General features: G+C 43.5%; 1 protein-coding gene across 1 annotated transcript in view; it reads left to right on the top strand.

The window, feature by feature from the left end:
* LOC147659421 (cytochrome P450 2G1-like) overlaps window positions 1-21,681 on the top strand; it is an 804,706-nt gene that overhangs the window by 238,078 nt on the left and 544,947 nt on the right. The window lies entirely within an intron of this gene.

A 21,681-nucleotide genomic window follows, 5' to 3' on the forward strand; every position in this document is an offset into this window, starting at 1 on the left:
GGGGTGGGAGACGGACCCAGTTCCGCCGGCCAGAAGTGTGGCCCCCAGAAGGTGGGGCTCCTGCCAGGAAGGAGGAGCTCCGTCTTACCGGGGTTCAGTTTTAGCTGGTTATGGCCCATCCACTGGAGGATGTGGGACATGGCTGACTGAAAATTAGGAATAGCAGAAGGGGAATTGAGAGAGAAGATGAGCTGCAGGTCGTCCGCGTAATTAAACACGGTGACGTCCCACAGCCTCAGAGAAAGTAGAAGAGGGCGAAGATAGAGATTAAAGAGGAGAGGGGACAGAGAAGAACCCTGGGGGACCCCACAGAGCGACTGCTCTTTAGGGGCCCTGAAGGTACCCAGGCTAAGGGTCTGGGACCTGCCCGTCAGGAAGGATCTGATCCAGGCCAAAGCCAGGCCCTGGATGCCAGCCTGCTCGACACGGCGGAGAAGGATGTTGTGATCCACCGTGTCGAAGGCGGCTGACAGATCTAATAATACCAGGGCCTGGGGGGTACCTTTGTCAACACCGTCTCTCAGGGCATCCAGCACGGCCAAGATCACTGTCTCCGTAGAGTGGCCGGGTCTAAAGCCTGCTTGGTTGCCCTCGAGAAAGTTGGAACTCTCGATAAACTGTGAGAGACAGGTGGTGACGTGGGCTTCCAGGATTTTAGAGAAGAAGGGTAAGAGAGAGATGGGGCGGTAGTTAGCCGGGACGGCGGGGTCAGCCCCCGGTTTCTTCAGAAGAGGTACCAGCACGGCCTCCTTGAAGGGGGCCGGCACCGTCCCAGAGGAAAGGGAAGAGTTTAACAGGGGAAGAATACAGTCGGGTAAAGCGTGACAGATGTCCCTAAGAATAGACGGGGGCAGCAGTCATCTGGAGATCCCGACTTAATACGGGTGGCAAGAGTAGCCAGAGAGGAAGAATCAAGAAGAGGGAGTTGTGTGAAAGAAGAAGTGTTGTGAGGGGGGGAAACAGGTCCAGCGCCAGGAGGTGTAGTAGGAATGGTGTTCTTGATCGATACGATTTTTTCGATGAAGAAAGTGCTGAGGGTGTTGCATGCTTCCTGTGTAGGGGCCTGGGTAGGGAGCGTCCTGGGGTCGGAAGTAAATTCATTAAGAATTTTAAAAATTTCCGTAGTCTGGCAAGGGGCAGATAGAATTTTCCCAGAGGCATAGCTTTTTTTGGCAGCCAGAATAGCGAGTTTATACCAATTGCGGGCAGCCACGTATGCGTCTCTGCTTGCAGGGCTGTAGTCTCTCCTCCACATCCGCTCAGACTGGCGGAGTTGTAAATGGAGAACTTTTAGGTGGGGGGTAAACCATTTATGGGAGTGATTGTGCCGGGATTGAGGGAACTTAGTGAGGGGAGCAAAGATGTCACTGGCTGTGGTAAGCCAGTCTGCCACACAACCGTGGAGCTCGTCGGTACCAATGTCGTTGGGTACCGGGGAATAAGTTTGGGACAGATGAGCCAGAAATTTAGGGGGGTCGACAGCCTTCCACTTGCGAGCCGTGCCCCCCTCCCGTAAGGGGGCCTTGATGTGGCCGACCGCTGAAAAGGTGGTATCAATCAGACAATGGTCCGACCACATACAAGGTGTTATTAAAGGGCGGGAGGACGTGACTCCGTGGATCCAAACATGGTCGAGGATGTGGCCGCCCTTATGGCGTACTCAGTGGCTGTACTAGTGAGTAGGTGGGTGTATGAGTGGCTGTATGGGTAAGTGACTAGATGTGCGTTGATCTATGAATAACTGGGTGGCTAGTGTGGAAGTTGGAGTGGGCGTATGAAAGGTTACATGGGGATGTGAGTGGGTGCATCAGAGATTGTATGGATGATTTATTCAGTGATGTAATTTTATATGCCATTAAGGATGTCATCAGCGATGTCACTGACCATGTCATGAGTGATGTAATATGTGAGGTCATAAGCAGTGCATTGCGGGGTAGCGAGTTATAGCTAGCTTACTATCTATAACAACTGAATTTCTCTAGTTTAATACTAGTGAAACGTTAGCCTAGCTATATAATCCTTGTAACCTTTGGTTTTTTCCATGAATTTCTAAGGTTTTTCAAATATTAGGTTCTAATTATGAGATATCTCTATGCTTAAGTTTCCAAATTGAATTATACATTTTTTAAATTATGTTTTCTAACTAGAACATTCCTCTAACATTGATTTTTTTTGTAAATATTTCCAACCTTTTTTTTTTAAACCGCATCATATTGCATTTATTTGTTTTTGTTAACTAAATAGTTTTGGAGATGTAAAACTATACATTTAAATGTTTAAGAACCTTCTGATTTATAAAAAGTAAATATAAATTTTTTGTTTTTAAACTTTGATATTCAGTACAATTTGTGACAATGATTGTACAGTGGAATGCATTATTGTATGCTAGAGTGTATGTATAGATATGTAAGTATTTGATTGTATGTGTTAATGAAATATTTTGAATATATATATTTTGTAATTAAATGCATTAGTATAAATGTCACAGAAATAAGTGTATATGTTTATGAAGAACATTGTATTGTTGGTTGTACACAGTTTTCTTGTTGTTATAGTTTTAAAAAACATTTTGTGTACCTGCCGTGAATCCCCGCGCATGGTAAGTGACTCCGGCACAGTGTAGCTATTAAAATTACCACCAAAGAAAAGGAAAGAAATATTGTAGTGTGGGAATTTTTTACAATTCCTGAAGGGAAGAAATAGGTGAACGCTCGCAAGGCAACTTGCAATATCTGCAGCAAAGCATTTTTTTTAATCTGAGAGAAAGTCCTATTGTAGTTCTTCCTCCATAAATAAGCATCTCAAGCCCATGCACAGTGCTTGACTGACTAGATCAGAACTATTACATTTTAAAGAGCAGGAAGCAGAACAAGCTGCCTGAAGTGCTCAGGCAGGATCATCATCTGAACCAGGCCAAATTTTAACTATGCCACATACTTTGCCTGTGTTCACCAATTCTGGACTCTTCTGCCCAAGTGTTCAATCGCACTAAGCGTTGGAGAGCAAGTCATTTCTGAGATGCTTCAGACAATAAAAAATCCTTGTTTTTAATGTTTTTCCCCTGTCGATGCACACTTTTTTGTAGCTTTTGTTCACTTTCTCACTCGAATTACTTTATTCAGATACTTGATGAAGCATACCATAAAAGCACATAATCATGATTTGTACAGTTTAAAATAATATAAAGACAGTTTATAACACAATAATATCATATCTCAATTGATTTCCGCAATTTAAAAAAAAAAATTTAAACGGTAATGGAGGCAATTATAAATTCATTACCAAAAAATTTTAATGCCAGGTCAGCAGGAGGGCACTGCTTCAAACCAAATTTTTTCAACACTGGTACAATCCATCTTTTTCTAGAGCTAAGATCAAATTTACAAAAAAACACAATGTATAGAGGATTGTGCAGAAAGGTCGTCACATGGGCATTTGCATTGGGTTCTCGACCAGTCATTCAGTTCTGGGAAACTCAGTGACCTAAATATGATATTTAACCTAAAGCACGTTAACAAAAAACTTTCATAGTCACTGGTAACCATCATGATGTATGGCTGAGTAAGCTTAAAGGCCAAAGTGAGATGATGCGCTTGAACAGTTGGTTTATCCATTTCAAAGGATATTCTCTTTTCGCTCAAATATCTCATACACTCGGACTTTGGAGCCTTCCTAGAAACATTGCTTAATGTATGGGGATCGTAGCAATATTCCTGATGACCTAGATGACTTACAAATGATTTAACATATTCTAGCCATCTGATATTTTTCACTCCATCGAGCCCCATAACATCTTTTAATATGTAACGATTAAAGGCCGATTCATCTGTAGTTCATACCCAGTGCCACAGGAGGACGGGCTGGATTTTTATCACGTCCTCCAGGTAGGGTAGACCAAGCTCGACATGAGAGATGAAATTGGCTGTGCTATCTGGTACAGACAGGAGATATTTAAGAAACTTACTTTCTATCGTTTGCAATGTATTGACATTTGAGAAACCCCAGATTCCTGCTTCCTATGTGGCTATCGCAACACATATTGCCTTATATATGTGCAGTAATTCCCCTGGGGGCCGTTTTCCCAATTTTCTACTCAAATTGGCAAGGACTTAATAAAAAGGAGCCTTCTGGTTTTTCCAGCACAGTTCCAGGATCCTGAATGATCGAATAAAAGCCCTAGATTAGAAAATGATATAGTATGCTCTATTGCCTTATCATCGATAAAAATGGTGTTACACATTTTTTTTATGTCCATTACCGCAATTCCTAGTGAAAGTTTTTGAGCAGTTGATGGTAAGGCCTAGATTGGACATAAAGTTAGAAAAAGAGGTAACTACCCTTTGAAGGCCAAGAGGCGTACGTGACATGAGGGCAGCACCATCTGCGTAAAGGAGTGCAGGGATAGGACGGGTTGCAGCTAGCGGTAAATCCCTGCACTCTTTTACCAGGCTGGTCTCTAAATTGTTTATGTACATAGTGAATAAAAAGGGGGCAAGGACGCAACCTTGCCTAACACCTTACCTAACTCTAAAATTATTAATACATTCTCCATCCCGCCCAAATCATACCTTTGCCCTAGCACCCATATAAAGGTGCCTTAAGAAGGAGATTAAAACATGGTCAGCCCCTTGATCCCCTAAGATTGACCATAACATTTCGTGAACAGCGCAATCGAATGCGGCTGTTAGGTCAACGAAAGTTAAAAACAACCTTTCTCTCTTAGCTTTGATGCACATTTCCAATATAATATATAGGTTTAATCCTTGATCAATTGTCCCCAAGCCCTTACGGAACCCATGTTGTAGGTCACTAATAATATTGTGTACATCTGCCCAAGCCTGCAACCTCTCTAAAATCACTCGTCCCAGGATCTTCACTGTGGAGTCCAGTAATTAGATTGGGGAATAGCAGGCTGGGCTCAACCTATCCCCCTTTTTAAAAATAGGTATGATTATTGATTCATACCAAGTAATTAAAAGTACCTGTGTGCAACACGCGATAAAAACTTGTGTTAAAATCGGTCCCCACTAGGCCAGATTAGATTTCAATAGGTCCACCGGTATACCATGCGCCTTACCGCCCAAACTAGCACTTATAGCATTATTGACCTCGCTAAGGCTGAAAACCAGGGGTAAGTTTAAGAATGGGGGGGAGAACTCCGGATCGGCCCCATTTTCAGGGATCACTTGTTCGTCTCTGGTTGTATTATTATACAAACTGGAGTAATGCGAAATCCACTCCAGTTCTGTTATGGCAATTTCTATTCTAGCTTTATCACGCTCAACCAGAAAAGGCCCATTTACTGCTTTCCAGAAAGCTGTTGAGTCTCGATCGGTTGAAGCCTCGTGCAAAGCATTCCAGGCTTCCTCTTTAAAGGTTTTCTTCCTTGCATTTAGGACCTTCTTATAGTTCCTTTTAGCTTCTCTAATATGGTCCTAGTTTCTTACCCTCACATTCAGGGCATATTTGAGTTTAGTATAAGCTTTTGTGCAATGATAGTCAAACCATCCTTCGTTACGTGCGTTCTTCCCTCTTGTTTTTACGCAAAGAGTATCTTTAATATGTCTGGCAATATTAAAAAAACTCTTGATTATTTCCTGATGTGAAGATCTCTCATCTAAACAGGAATAAAACATGTTTTTACATTTTGTGACAATATTTGTAACAAACGCCTCTGGGTCCAATTTTTCCCACTTTAGAGCAAACCCATTTTGTCTACCTAATGTAATGTTCTTCACCAACGTATTGGGGTTACCTTTCATATGGAAATCTTGTTTACTCACTAAGATATCAATACATTGGGGATAATGATCACTTAAGGTGATATCATGTGTGATAAACGTACTAACACGTGTAGAATGCCTACATGTTATTAGTATGAAGTCAATGGTCGAAAAGGAACCTCTTCCATTAAATGTTGGGGAAAAAAGGACCACCGGTAAGCAGAGATTGTTTGCAAAATCCATGTCATGTAAAAACATGATCTCATTTAAGAGCTCTCGGAGAGATGTGTGTGGAAAATGATACAAATTGGTATCATTATCAAGTGCTATTCCACATGCCCCCTTTGCATCCTTTTGACAAATCGGTGAATTAAAATCCCCGCCCCATATGACAATGATTTCCTTAGTTGAACATAAAAGTAACTTGTTCAGATCGGCGATTAGTTTGCGCAGTGTACCCTCAAGCAAATCTGTTTGGATAATGTTATAAAAGTTTATTAAGACTATACGCAGACCCAAATCAACTTGTAGAGTTATGAGTTGGTAATACCTGTTAGAGACAGTTGAATCGACTTTTTCCAAATTTAGGTGATTAGATATGTAGGTACATAGCCCCCCTTTGGCTCTGCCGTGATGCGATCTTATTGCTGGGGTATGAAGCGTTTTAAATCCATTTATGTGGATTGGTTCCACTGCCCATGTTTCTTGGAGACTTATAATCTCAAACGTACACACAAAGTCCAGCCATATGTTGATAGAAATCTTACTTTTTAGGTCTTTCACGTTCCAAAATAAAAACTGGCATTTATCCCTCCTGTCTATAACCCCACTCCTTCCCTGCCCATCATTCTCCTGCACATTAATGGGCCCGGTTTGTAGTAGGGATGGCTTTGTTGGCGCCGCCAGGGTCTTCTGTACTGCGCCCGCACTTACATGTGCATGCCCCATGGTGTCTTTTTGCTGTGTGTCACCTATTTCAGATATTAGGGCAGTTATTAATGGCCCGACATAGCGTCACTGACTATGGTTCTAGATGGAATTACCTGGGCGGGGTCCACTTGACTCAGTCAATCAAGTGCTTTGAGGTTATTAGGTGCGTCGTAGCAGTTATGTGTCTGAATGTTGAAATAATTACTGTGCGTTGGGATATGGGGTTCCCAATTTGGCCTTGCATGCCTACCAGGTATGGGTGGATAGAAATAGCCAAGAGGAAGTACGTTCACTCCTGGAACAAGTGTAGTATGATTACCTGATCTATTCATGATCAGATCTACTAAACGAGGGGTCCTAAATGTTAGGACTACACAATACCCCAGAAGTGTTTTACGACCTCTACTGATCCACCCGATCCGGCTTGCTATTTTGAATTCGTCAAATAGTTCCCCTGCAAGGCCCGTCCTAGTACTGAGCCAATGCAGCGATCTAATTTTTAACGTTTACAAAGATTCTTTGGTCCCATGTTCTAATTTAGGAACATTAGCCAGCACCACGATGTAAGGTGTGGCAGCTGGGGGTAGGTCCAGGTATGACATTTCCTGAACCTTCTTCCTATCGTGCTGGGTGTCCGTGTTGTTAACAGTGGTATCTTGTATAGGAGGAATAATAACTGGCAGTATAGCAGGCAGAAAAGTCAGCTTATTGGCAGTAGGGGGGTGAAAAAATACATTTGGTGTGCTGTATCCTATATCATTGTTGGTTCGTGGGGAAGAGATATTAATATTAGATCTTGGCCTGTTACCAGGTAAACTTGCTTGAGTGGAAATGCACCCCTGTCCAATGGTCTCAAGTTTGTCCGGGCATTTATTCAGGTTTGCTTCCATTTGGCCAAATCTAGTCGTCAGATTGCTTAAGCTATCTCTAAAGTATGTTTCTATGGTCTCCAACTTAACATTTAACTTGCCAAACTCGCTGAGTGTGCGTGCATTATAACTGAGTAATGTTTTTTTCCAATTTTCTGTTTTCTGTGGGTTAACTTTTACAGAGGCCTTTTTACATGGTTTCGATAGGGGTTAAGTTGGCTTTAAACTTGGAATAACAGGGATAAGAGGGCACATATCAGGATTTCTGGGGCGCTTTGTCGGAGGTTGTGTTTCAATCTCATGTTCACTGGTATATTCACAGCCGGATATATGGTTGTAAATATTTACCACACAAACATTTAAATTTGTGTCCCTTCCATGTTCTTCTGCTGGATTAAAGGAACTGGCTTCCCCTGAAACACCTCCCTCCCTGGCAGGATTTAGAGCCTCTTCGACAGAGTTATAATCTGTCGTTCAATATCCCCCACTGCTCCCATCAGATAACTTAGTAAAGATTGACGCTAATGGTCCCCCTGTTTAACTGATTTTTTACTTTTTCTGGGTAAAACCCGTTTTCTCTTCCCCATCTTCAATTGAACAAGTAACAAAAACGAAACAATAAAGAAAGGGGAGAAGTTAAGCAGGGAGTGAATGGGTGAATTGAATACGCCCTCAAAATAAATGTTCTGAGTCCGGAGGTCCAATGGCCATGAAATTACAAGCAATCAGTGCGCAGTGCCTTACTTCGAACTATATTCCTTTCTTCCTTCCTACGTTTAAGAGGGATGGCACGCTATGGAGCAAATTCAGTAAAAACAGTAAATAAATACCAAGTCTTCAGTGGTGCCGGTGAACTCCAATCGAACCCTGAGCACAACGCAGTACCTTTCAAGTGGTAGATGAAAGAGATATGGCCCGGCCTTGGTCGGGCTAGGGTCTTTGCCCGGGCACGACCCACGCGTGTCCCGTGTGGGAAGACCGCCGCCGTTCTTTTCAGGCCCCCAGGGACTGTAAAGAAAGTGCGAGGTGCATGCAGGCAGGGACTCCAGGGAAAGTGCTCCGTGTTGGTTCCTGAAGTTGCGATCTCCCGAGCAGCGGGAACGCCGGCGGTCTTTTCAGGCCCCCAGGGACTGTAAACAAAGTGTGAGGTGCATGCAGGCAGGGCAGGGACTCCAGGGAAATTGCTCTGTGCTGGTTGCTGAAGTTGCAGTTACTTAACTTTGAAACACAATAGAAAATAAATGAACTTCAAAATGGTAAAAAAAATACAAACAAATAAACTTGTTAAAAAAAGGGTTCTTCTTGCAAGAACTTCCTAAGCTGTTTAAAGAAAGCGAAAATATGTTATATGTATATTTGTAACATTGTGAATATGTTTTTGTGAAAGGTGTGTTTAGTTGATTAAATACATTTATGAGCAAAAGGCATATTTACAAGGGCATTGCACCACAGACATGTCACTTTTAATGATGTTCTTGTGGTGCAATGTCCTGCTCCATATTTTTCAAGGTAGCTTTAAGCCACTTAATGTTTCTTAATGCCACCTTGTAAATATGACCATTACTGCACCAGTCTGCAGTGTCAAAGGGACAGGCAGTTGGTGTTGCTGTTGCACTGCCATACCAATTGTTTTTTGTCACTGCCCCCTATTTACAAGGGTGATGTAGATATGGGGCAGTGCCAAAACTAAGAACAGGAGAAACCTGGGCCTCATTTATAAGTACTTTTGCACAACCGGAGTGTCATTGTTTTAACATACCAGTGCTGCAATGTGCCCTGGCATATTTACAAGGCCATACGAAGCCACGTTAGTTGTCCTTGTAAAAATGTGCCCCTTTCTTGCAGAACAGTGTGTGAAAGGGGCATTCCATGAGTGTTGCTGTGGGTGTTCTCACGCAACACCCATGGAATCTGTAACATTTGCAGATTTATGAGAAATTATAAACATGGTAATGCGTCAGTACCTAACTCCTTCCCAGAGGTGGCATTAGGGAGGCACAACGATGGGAAATGTTTTAATTTCAACTCATTTTCTTATTTTTCTATGTTAACTGCTTTGTGCGGCACACATAGAAAAAGGAAATTGCCTGAATGGATTGATATTGTGTAGGAAGGTGTTCTTTCCAGCACAAAATCAATCAGCCCTGCAATGCAGGCACTCTTGCTCTATGGTGCAAGGATACCTGCGTTAGGGCATGGCAGCCCATTGTGCACCAGTGCAGGGGAAAACAACAGGAATGCACAATATCTCATAGAGTGTATTCCTGCCATTTTGTTTTGACGTAGGGTAGCACAGCAAAATTCATTCTACACGACTAGAAGACGGAAAAATCTCCCTTGGGGTCAAGGAGTGACTCCCTTGTTCAAACAGGCACCAAAGAAGCATCTTGCCAGTCTGCATTTCCGAAGCTCCCGCTGGACTCCGAAGTATTTGCGACTCAGGACATAAACTTCCAGACTTCTCAGAGGCCGACACGAGATCTCAGCAAAGCTGAGACCCGCAGCTCTCACAAGTGACGTGGAACCGGAACTCCTGGACACCGTGCATATTTGCAAGTGCATCGACTTCCCGAGCATTCCTAAAGTTGTGCATTGGCCACTTGAAGTCCAAGCCTCGAGCACCATTCAACCGCCACTATCCCAATGGAAGTTAATGGAGATTTGCGGGGTGTGTTTAGACACTGCACGCTTCCCCTGTGGGTCCCCTGTGTCACTAACTTGGGTGGTTCCTGGTGGCCCGAGCAGATCTAAAGGTTCTAGGCTTTGTATCTATGTCAGTCGTGGTTCTTACACAACTTTCTTAATATATGGTTTGGTACGCCCCTAGGGCTCAACCTATATTGTGCTAGTTTAATGTGTGCTAAATAAGTTTACTGAATGTACTTTTGCCTCTAGCCTCATAAAGAGACTAGAGGGATATGTTTAGACTAAATAAATATATTTTATATATATATATATATTCACAGAAAAAACCATAGGTTATAGTGGATATATAGTTAGGAATTTGCATTTAGAAAACCTTGAAAATTCAATGAAAAAACCATTGGTTTTAGGCCATATATAGTTAGGAATTAGCATTTACAAAACCTTATTTTACTCGCATAAAACCATTGAAATTCCATATATAGTTAGAAGCGCTAACTATATATCGCGCACCCGCAATCCACTGCTGATGATGTCACATATTACATCATTCATGACATGGTCAGTGACATCACTGATGACATCACTGATGACATCTCAAATGACATCACTGATGACATCACTGATGACAACATCCATTGACTGTATGTTTCTGTAAAGTTAAAATATGTCTTACATATTGAATAATGAGTGGATGTATAAGTGTCTGGATGAAGGATTTAGTAGGTGCATGACTGACTGTATGAGTGAGTGATTAAATGTGTCTCACTGAGTGCATGGGTTAGTGACTAAACTGTCTTAATTTGTGCATCAGTATGTTTGTTGTTGTGTAAGCTGCTGCATGTGTTGATCAGTAGCTATAAGAGTGGCCCTATGGGTTATTGATTGGTTGCCCAAGTATTTGAATGGGAGGCTGAGTGTGTGTGTGGGTGGCTGGGAGGTGCGTGACTCTGTGCATAGATGTGTAAGCAGTTGATTCACTAGGAGTATGAGTTCAAGAGTGCATGTGGAAACAGCTATATGGGCGGTTGACTATGCATGGGTGTGTTGGTGAGTGAATGGATTTCTCATTGCTACATGTGCAAGTAAGTACGTATGTAAAACACAATACATGTGAGAGTTGAGATATATAAATAACTGAACATAAGAGCCAGTGAATGTGTGAGTGGCTGTATCGATCACTGTGAGCTTGTATCATGGATTATATAAGAGAATAAATATGTGTTATTATATGTTTGAATAAGTAAGATGTGTATAACTTTATAGTTGAGGAAATGGAGGTGGGATTGATTCTTTGCATGACTGACTAGGTGTGTGAGTAACTCCATGGATGAGTGACAGTCTGTGAGTGTCTGTTTATACTGAGTGTATGTAAGGTTATATTAGAGTCTGAAGAGGTTCATTGTATTATCACATAAGTGATGTGATCAGTGATGACAAATGAGATGTTATCAGTGATGTCATTTGAGTTGTCATCAGTGATGTCATCAGTGATGTCATTTGAGATGTCATCAGTGATGTCATTTGAGTTGTCATCAGTGATGTCATTTGAGATGTCATCAGTGATGTCATCAGTGATGTCACTGACCATGTCATGAATGATGTAATATGTGACATCATCAGCAGTGGATTGCGGGTGCGCGATATATAGTTAGCGCTTCTAACTATATATGGAATTTCAATGGTTTTATGCGAGTAAAATAAGGTTTTGTAAATGCTAATTCCTAACTATATATGGCCTAAAACCAATGGTTTTTTCATTGAATTTTTAAGGTTTTCTAAATGCAAATTCCTAACTATATATCCACTATAACCTATGGTTTTTCTGTGAATTTCATTGGTTTTTTAATAGCAAATATGAAAAGCTTTAAAATGTCAAGTACGTGATAGATAAAAACATTTTCGTATTTATGCACGCTGATGTGCTTTGAACGCTGCACCCCCCCCCTCCCCTCTTTTGTCTTAGTAGTACTCTCTCTTTGCAGATACTGAAGGGTAGTTAACGCAGGCCTTTACCACCGTTGTAATCCGTCGTGCCTCCTTGTCTCTCCATTTGATTGATTGTTGTCCAAGCATTTGCTGTTTTAGAATTGGTTCTCTTTGGATCATTCTCTATTTACAAACAAGCACAAAGTCGCAATACTCTGTTTAGTCTTTGCAGATAGTGAAAAATCGTGTAAAAAAATAAAAGTAATCGAGCAAAATCAGTAGGCCACTAATTGGATCTCTTTTTGACCTCGCTAAAATAGAAATATTAGGAACAACCCTTCATGAGAAATACGAAAATAGTGAGATGAACTGAGCTCCACACCATGAGGGCTGCAAGACAGCTCGACTCCATCACCCATCCCGCACAAAATAACGACAAACCCTATGCAAATATTAAAAATATAGACAACACACCAGCAAAGAAACAGGGTAAAACATTTTATTAAATAACTATTTACATAACGTTGGTTTATAAGATGATGTCAGTAGTGGACCGATGTGTGAATAGATCGAAAACAGCACAAGGCTCCAAGATCTGGATGGCAGGCTCCTGGATGTTGGGTGCCATAGTTTAGAGTTCTGAATTTCAGCCTTTTTCAATGCCTGTGCTTTGTTGAATCAAAATAGCGACTTGACACAAAGCTGACTCAAGCGTTGCTACTGATGCTATGCAGACCAAAACTGGTTTTCAGTTTGTACATTTTTCTAGATTTTTCAATCCAAGTTTGGTTGACTTTGTAGAACGATGGCTTCAGATTTTCAACATACGGTGTGGTGGCGCTGACTGGGAGGGGGCGCTTCGCTCCTGCCCCCTCCCCAAGTAAGATTTTCATACGTGAAAGTACGTTAATGGTTTTGGTCCCTGAGATGCTTCGATGTCACTACCATTCTCAAATAGCATAAGTTCTGGATGTTGGGTGCCATAGTTAAGAGTTCTGAGCAGTGCTTGTAACACTGTCTGAAGCTTATTTCCACCTACTGCAGCTTCACTATTCTCAAAGTAAGTGAGTGTCGTTTGTGGACCTGACTGCATTAGAAAACAATGTGATATGTTACCTTCCTAAACAGCTTGACGGAGGCCCCTGAGGGGCGGTGTGATGGCCATGGACTCGGAGAAGACGCTTGGCTCCGACACCCTCCCCAAGTCTTATAGCACTGGTGTAGCCTGAGATCGCCCCCGACATAGGCGGCCGGCTCCCGGGGTCCGGCGGAACTTTTTGCCTTTTGATGACTCTTCAATTCTGGACCTTGTCCCACAATCCGTTTGACCTGAAGACAAGCTGTAGTGGGGCGCCCCTTTATCGTTTTAGTTGCCATTCCGCCCGCTTTTGCTACACTGTGCCTCTTCCGCCATTCAGCTGTTTACCGCCCGCTCTTGCGACTACAGCGTCTCGCTCACCATGTAGTTGAGATGCGCCCGCTCTTGCGCTGCAGCGATAGGCGGCTGCCACAGGACTCTCAAAATGGCGGCCGGCTCTTCGGTTTTGGGCCTGGTCCACTAAAATGGCCCTGGGACACCTTGGAACTCGGACGCTTGTCTGCTAGGGCTTGGGTCCCATTCTCGAAAAGCGTCCCCTCAGCCGTGAAGATTCTACAAAAGTCTTGGGGGCCTCCGACTCCCGCAGGCTTCTGGTGGGGAGCGGCTGCCATGATTGCTCGTGGAATGGCCACGACGGAGCTACGAGATGGTAGTGGTCTCATGCTGACGCCAGCTTTAGTCTGAAACATCCAGAAACACTATAGACTACCAATTCGATCAGTTCCGGTAGCGCCCCAACATGACCCGGAAGAGAAGAACTTGCCCTCCCCTCTTTGACTGATGGTTCTTGTTGCCTGTCCCCTCTGTTGTCATTTAACAGAACTTTTTGGACTGCTGAAAGGGGTTGTGTTCTGAACGCTGGTTGGTGGAGACATTTAGACTATATTCTTGACCTACGTTGTCGCGTAATGCGTTTTATGACACGCCGCGTTAGCGCACCCGGAAGTGATCCGAGGCGCGGCGCGCAGCGCGTAACGTAAGCATAACAGGTCATGTGACTTGTTAATAAAACTTTTCATTGCTTCATTTTACTTTTGTTAATTTAATGATGAAAAGCTTGGTCATATGACCTAAAAATTACGCTTTTTATTATTTTCGAACAATATTTTTTTTTCAAACATATGTTATAATATTCCAGGCTAATGTACTTTCCCGGAAAATTTACAACTGTCTTGCAAGTAAAATATATTCCTTTTTCGAGAAAAAGGGCGTTTCTTCCTTCCATGACGGAGCCGTTGAGTAAAAGAGATTCGGCCTGCTGTCTTAGTCGCCGATACGCCTGATTATCAGATTCTTATCGATCACTTTATGTTGCAGACATGAAAAACACAACTGCCCTTGACCATTTATCTTTACTGCGTTCCTACATATTATACCTTTTATCCGTCATGTAATTGGACTGCTTTATTTCACTTGCCTTTTACTGATTCGAAAACAGTCACTAAAAGTAAAAACTTTACAAATGTAAATACTACTACCGTGTTTTGTTTTAAAAACCTTTATTGTGAAAATGTCAGTATACAAATACGGGCCTATAACCACGTGGGCCGGCCACGGAGCAAACTGAAATCGTATATGATGAGGAGACATTTACATTGTAGAAGAACGTAACGAGCGGGCCATTAGGTGACAAGAACAAAGGTGTCTAACAGTTGCGGAATCGGTGGACGTACATTTTGTAATTAAAATACGACAGGGCCACTTACAATAACATTTTCTAGATATACATTTGCGGGCAAGGAGTTACGAGTCCCATTTATACCGGCGCCATTTTGGGTGAGGCCGGGCAGGTCCAAGATATAGTCAAAATGTCTCCACCAACCATCGGCCAGACCAGAACCCCTTTCGGCCCTTTATGCTACAAGATGGTGTCTTCCATTCAGAAAATATTGGTGGCAGCATTTTGAAAGGAAACAGAAACAGCCGTTCTCCTAGTGAGTTTCACATTGTTACATTTAGGAAGAATGTTGAAGAGTAGTATGTGGAAAATCTGAAGCCATTTTTCTACAAACTCTCAATCAGACTTGGATGGAAAAAAAAAACCTGAAGAATGTACAAACTGAAAACCAATTTTTGTCTGTATAGCACCAACAGTAACGCTTGAGTCAGCTTTGTGTCAAGCCGCCATTTTCATTCAATCAATAGCGTCCCCCTGCACACATTCAGGGACCTGGTCGTGTCTTCAGATGAAACGCATTGTAGGAAAAGAAGCAGAAAGGAAAAGGAAAAAAGTTCCGCCGGACCTAGTGAAGCTGCAGCAGGTGCAAATAAGCTTCAGACAGTCTTACAAGCACTGCTCAGAACTCTCAACTGAGGCACTCAACATCCAAGACTTGCCATTCGGATCTTGGTGCCTTGTGCTGGTTCCGACCTATTCACACATCGGTCCACTACTGACATCACCTCATAAGCCAACGGGCACCCCACGCCGACTTTCGGCGCAGCATTGTAGGATGGCCACACCAGTGCGGCAACTTGCTGGACACAACATCGGGGCCATCCAGATCTCGGCGCTTTCGACTCACTGTACCGCAACAGTGACCGCAACTCAGCTGGACACGCCGTCTTTCGGCGCAGCATTGTAGGATGGCCACACCAGTGCGGCAATTTGCTGGACACCACCTCGGTGCCATCCGGATCTCGGCGCGTTCGAGTCACTGTACCGCAACAGTGACCGCAATTCAGCTGGACACGCCGTCTTTCGGCGCAGCATTGTAGGATGGCCACACCAGTGCGGCAATTTGCTGGACACCACCTCGGTGCCATCCGGATCTCGGCGCGTTCGAGTCACTGTACCGCAACAGTGACCGCAATTCAGCTGGACACGCCGTCTTTCGGCGCAGCATTGTAGGATGGCCACACCAGTGCGGCAATTTGCTGGACACCACCTCGGTGCCATCCGGATCTCGGCGCGTTCGAGTCACTGTACCGCAACAGTGACCGCAACTCAGCTGGACACGCCGTCTTTCGGCGCAGCATTGTAGGATGGCCACACCAGTGCGGCAATTTGCTGGACACCACCTCGGTACCATCCGGATCTCGGCCCGTTGTGCTGCCTTCGGCCTATTCGCACATCGGTCCGCTACTGACGCCGCCTCACGTGCCAACGGATTTTCTACGCTTTTTGTAGCCCTATGCCGCATAACAGGTCATGTGACTTGTTTATAAAACTTTTCATTGGTTCATTTTACTTTTGGTTTCCTAAAGATGGAAGGCTTGGTCATATGACCTAAAAATAACACTTTTCATTGGTTTAGAACATTTTTTTTTCCCAAACGATGAAAGCCCCACCTTGTTTCTGGATCATTCAGACTGAAGCTGGCGTCAGCATGAGAGCACCACCATCTCGTGGCTCCGTCGTGGTCATTCCGCGAGCAATCATGGCAGCCGCTCCCCACCGGAAGCCTGCGGGAGTCGGGGGCCCCCAAGACTTTTATACAATCTTCACGGCTGAGGGGACGCTTTTCGAGAATGGAGCCCAAGCCCTAGCAGGCAAGCGTCCGAGTTCCAAAGTGTCCCAGGACCATTTCAGTGGACCAGGCCTAAAACCGAGGAGCTGTCCGCCATTTTAAGAGCCATGTGGCAGCCGCCTATCGCTGCACTGCAAGAGTGGGAGCAACTCAGCAACATGGTGAGCGAGATGCTGTGGCCGCAAGAGCGAGCGCAACTCAGCTAGATGGCCGCCACCTGGGGAGGCCCGTTCACGCCGGCTCCCCCACGCCCCCCCCCCGGGCCGCCACACGCCAATTTTCGGAGCAGCATTGTAGGATACCAAAACCAGTGCGGCAGTTTAATGGACATCACCTGGGTGCCTGTCGTACATGTTGTGTCAGCCATGTGACACTGGACACAGACCGCTACTGACGAGGCCTCCCCCCGCACCACCCGGGACGCCCCACGCTGTTTTTCTGTGCTGCATTGTAGGATCCCTAAACCAGTGCGGCACCCAGGCGACATCACCTGGGTGCCGTCCAGAACTCTGCACGTTGTGCTGCCTTGGGACTATTCGCACAACAGACCGCTACTGACGAGGCCTCCCCCCGCCCCACCCGGGACGCCCCACGCAAATTTTCGGAGCAGCATTGTAGGATCCCTAAACCAGTGCGGCACCCAGGCGACATCACCTGGGTGCCGTCCAGAACTCTGCACGTTGTGCTGCCTTGGGACTATTCGCACAAAAGACAGCTTCTAACCATTGTTGCTTTTTGTGTTGAGAAATGTTTAAATGTTTTTAGTTTTTGTTCCGTTCGTTAAAGTTAGTAGTTAATAAAGTTTTATAACCTTACTTTGTTGGAGTGTTATCTATTTTTTTAAAAACGGGTGAATGGGGCCTTGAATCGGGTTATTGTCATGTGTGGGCTTTGGAAGTGTGCTGCTGCAGGATCGGACATTTCAAACTCAAATGCACATTCTTTTTCTTACCTTTCCGAAGCATGGAGCGCAATAGCAGGCAGAGAAAGGGTGATGCACGTGTTGAACACTACCTGACCTGGCAAGTTGCTGGCAGTGCCCCCCCGCCCGCTCCTGAAAGAGGACACACACACACCGCCGCCCCGAGTACTTCACAAATCTTTAAAAGACCATGCGCTTGTTCATGAGGCTTAAATGGTTTATCACCTCTTCTAGAACCCCTGCATCGACCCTCTGACGTTTCATGGAAAAATTACCATGTAACACAATACCAAGCCCTGTCAGCTGAAACCCCCAAGGAATCGTGGGGCATATTATCAAGGGGGTTTATCTCCGCTTTTTTGGCTTTAAAAGCCATGAAAGTGAAGATAAAATTATTTCCCTATTACCAAGCTGTCGCTAACACCAGTTAGTGACAGCTAAAAGGAGATAGCGACCATCTTGGGCCCCGCTTTGCATGTCAGTGATACTTATCACTAATGACATGCAAAGTGGCGTGCCAAGATGTTAGCGACTGGAAACAGTCCCTAACATCGCTACCTTCTATTACCAACTTTTGGAGATATTCGCGCTAAGCGCGAATATCTCCAAAATCTAACACCTGCCCTGAGCAGTTCTTAGCCATGTTATCCAATGGGAGGTGGATAACATGGCTAAGAGCATTAGATCGATAATACATGAATATCGCTGACTTTTCACCTGCCCTGAGCAGTTCTTAGCCATGTTATCCAATGGGAGGTGGATAACATGGCTAAGAGCATTAGATCGATAATACATGAATATCGCTGACTTTTCTGCGATAATAGCAAGGTTTATCTGCGATAAAAATCGCCGATGTGCGGCGATAATTTTTGTCTCTAAACAAGTTAGAGACAAAAATTATCGCTAGTTGTTCGTAATATGCCCCCGGGTTTTTGCTTGCAGAAATCGGGAGGCGGGAGACTAGCACTGAAATCAGTACTCACACGCCTGAATCAGGAGGATTGGCATGTCTGAATTCTCTACAGCTGGGGCCATAAACTACATCCGCAGGGTTAGGTGATAGCCTGGGACCAGCCTGGCATCTAAAATGGCTGCCGTGCACGACAAAATTGTGGCATTCGAAAAAAGGCAAGATGGCGCAGCCGCTGGAAGAGATGTATCAACATATATCAGCCTCCTCAGCCACCCTCAGGAAATATAGGAGATTAGGATACGTCTCCCGCACCCCCTTATACCTAGTACTTTAATTAACGAAGCACAAAATGGCGAATTCCCGTTTCGCTACCAGTTTGCGGCCCAGTTCGCGGCCCGTGAAGCGCTTCTACCGTGAAAAATAATTTTTTTTAATTTTGCCCACGGGACCCTTTAATAACCCCAACAACATTCCTAGGGGGTCAAGAGGGGGATACCTTGCCCCCTTTCATTAAATTCCCCCTTAGTTTTTCACCTTTTCTTCTCTCTCGATCCTACCGAGAGACAAGATGGCAGCCGCTCCGGACTGTCACGCAGCAAAAAAAAAAAAAAGCTCACGCACAGCCGCTGGAAGAGATGTATCAACATATATCAGCCTCCTCAGCCACCCTCAGGAAACATAGGGGATTAGGATACGTCTCCCGCACCCACTTATAACTAGTAATTTAATTAACGAAGCACAAAATGGCGAATTCCCGTTTCGCTACCAGTTCGCGGCCGCGCTTCTACCGTGAAAAATCATTTTTTTTTTATTTTCCCCACGGGACCCTTTAATAACCCCAACAACATTCCTAGGGGGTCAAGAGGGGGATACCTTGCCCCCTTTCATTAAATTCCCCTTTCGTTTTCCACCTCTTCTTCTCTCTCGATCCTACCGAGAGACAAGATGGCGTCCGCTCCGGACTGTTTAGAATGTTGACAGACACCGGAGAGCCAATCAGCTTTCTGCGCGCAAAGTTCCGATAAGCGAAAAGTAAGCGGACCGGATCGCTGCCCAGAGCGCTGTTACAGATATATATCTTGGTTTGAACGTTAATTTCTCAAAAACTACTGGAGCACATATATTGAGACCTAGCAAAGGCACATCGGGCTAACAGTCCCTACAATTTTGCCAAGTTTCGTGCAAATCCATTCAGCCGTTCGAGCTAAAAGTGAGTCCAACCGCCCTATGGAAAAATGAATGGGAAAAACGCGTTTTGGGACCCCCCTTTTTTCTCAGTCCCCCCTTGACGAAACCCCACCAAATTTTCAGGGGCTGCTCAGAAACAAAATGTGCCATTTTCCTGAAAATTTCAGCCGATTCCGTCCACAAACGCCAAAGTTATTAGACATAGAATTTTCAAAAGTCCCATAGAGAAAAAATTCTAACTATATATACCTACTGGCGATAGCCAGTAGGTAATATATATATATATATATATATATATATATATATATATATATATATATATATATATATATTCATATTCACTGAAAAAAACATAGGTTATAGACCATATATAGTTAGGAATTAGCATTTACAAAACCTTGAAAATTCACTGAAAAAACCATAGGTTATAGACCATATATAGTTAGGAATTAGCATTTACAAAACCTTATTTACTCACACAAAACCATTGAAATTCGCATATATAGTTAGGTGCAATAAATATATATCGCGCACCCGCAATCCACTGCTGATCATGTCACATATTACATCATTCATGACATGGTCAGTGACATCAATGATGACATCACTGATGACATCTCAAATGACATCACTGATGACATCACTGATGACATATCATTTGACATTACTGATCACATCACTGATGACATCATTCATGTGATAATACGATGAACCTCTTCAGACTCTAATATAACCTTAGATACACTCAGTGTAAACAGACACTCACAGACTGTCACTCATCCATGGAGTTATTCACACACCTAGTCAGTCATGCAAAGAATCAATCACACCTCCATTTCCTCAACTATACAGTTATACACACCTTACTTATTCAAACATATACTAACACATATTTACTCTCTTATACAATCCCTGATACAAGTTCACAATGATCCATACTGCCACTCACACATTCACTGGCTCTTATGCACAGTTATTTTTATATGTCAACTCTCACATGTACTGTGTGTTACATATGCACTTACTTTGACATGTAGCACTGACATATCCATTCACTCGCCAATACACTCATGCACACAGTCAACCGCCCATACAGCTGTTTCCACATGCACTTTTGAACCCATACATCTAGTGAATCAACTGCTCACACATCTATGCACAGAGTCATACACCTCCCAGCCACCCACACACACACTCAGTCTCCCATACAAATACTTGGGCAACCAATCAATAACCCATATAGTTACTCATATAGCTACTGATCAACACATGCAGCAGTTTACAGAACAACAGACATAATGATGCACAAATTAAGACAGTTTAGTCACTAACCCATACACTCAGTGAGACACATTTAATCACTCACTCATACAGTCAGTCATGCACCTACTAAATCCTTCATCCAGACACTTATACATCCACTCATTCTTCAATATGTAAGACATATTTTAACTTTACAGAAACATACAGTCACTGGATGTTGTCATCAGTGATGTCATTTGAGATGTCATCAGTGATGTCATCAGTGATGTCACTGACCATGTCATGAATGATGTAATATGTGACATGATCAGCAGTGGATTGCGAGTGCGCGATATATAGTTATTGCAACTAACTATATATGCGAATTTCAATGGTTTTGTGTGAGTAAAATAAGGTTTTGTAAATGCTAATTCCTAACTATATATGGTCTCTAACCTCTGGTTTTTTCAGTGAATTTTCAAGGTTTTGTAAATGCTAATTCCTAACTATATATGGTCTATAACCTATGGTTATTTCAGTGAATTTCAATGGTTTTTTAATAGCAAATATCAAAAGCTGTAAAATGTATTCTTCTTTTAAAGGAAAAATATATTTTATATGTTTTTAATAAAAAAATTGTATGCATCTGCCAAACCCTGACCTCTTAATAGTGCACTGTGGTGGAAATGATTTGGGCACTATGACTGGGGTTGGTCTGGAAATGCTTTTAAAGAACACCTTTCTTCAATTGAT

Source organism: Lissotriton vulgaris, unplaced genomic scaffold, assembly GCF_964263255.1.
Source record: "Lissotriton vulgaris unplaced genomic scaffold, aLisVul1.2 SCAFFOLD_846, whole genome shotgun sequence".
NCBI classification, from domain to species: domain Eukaryota; kingdom Metazoa; phylum Chordata; class Amphibia; order Caudata; family Salamandridae; genus Lissotriton; species Lissotriton vulgaris.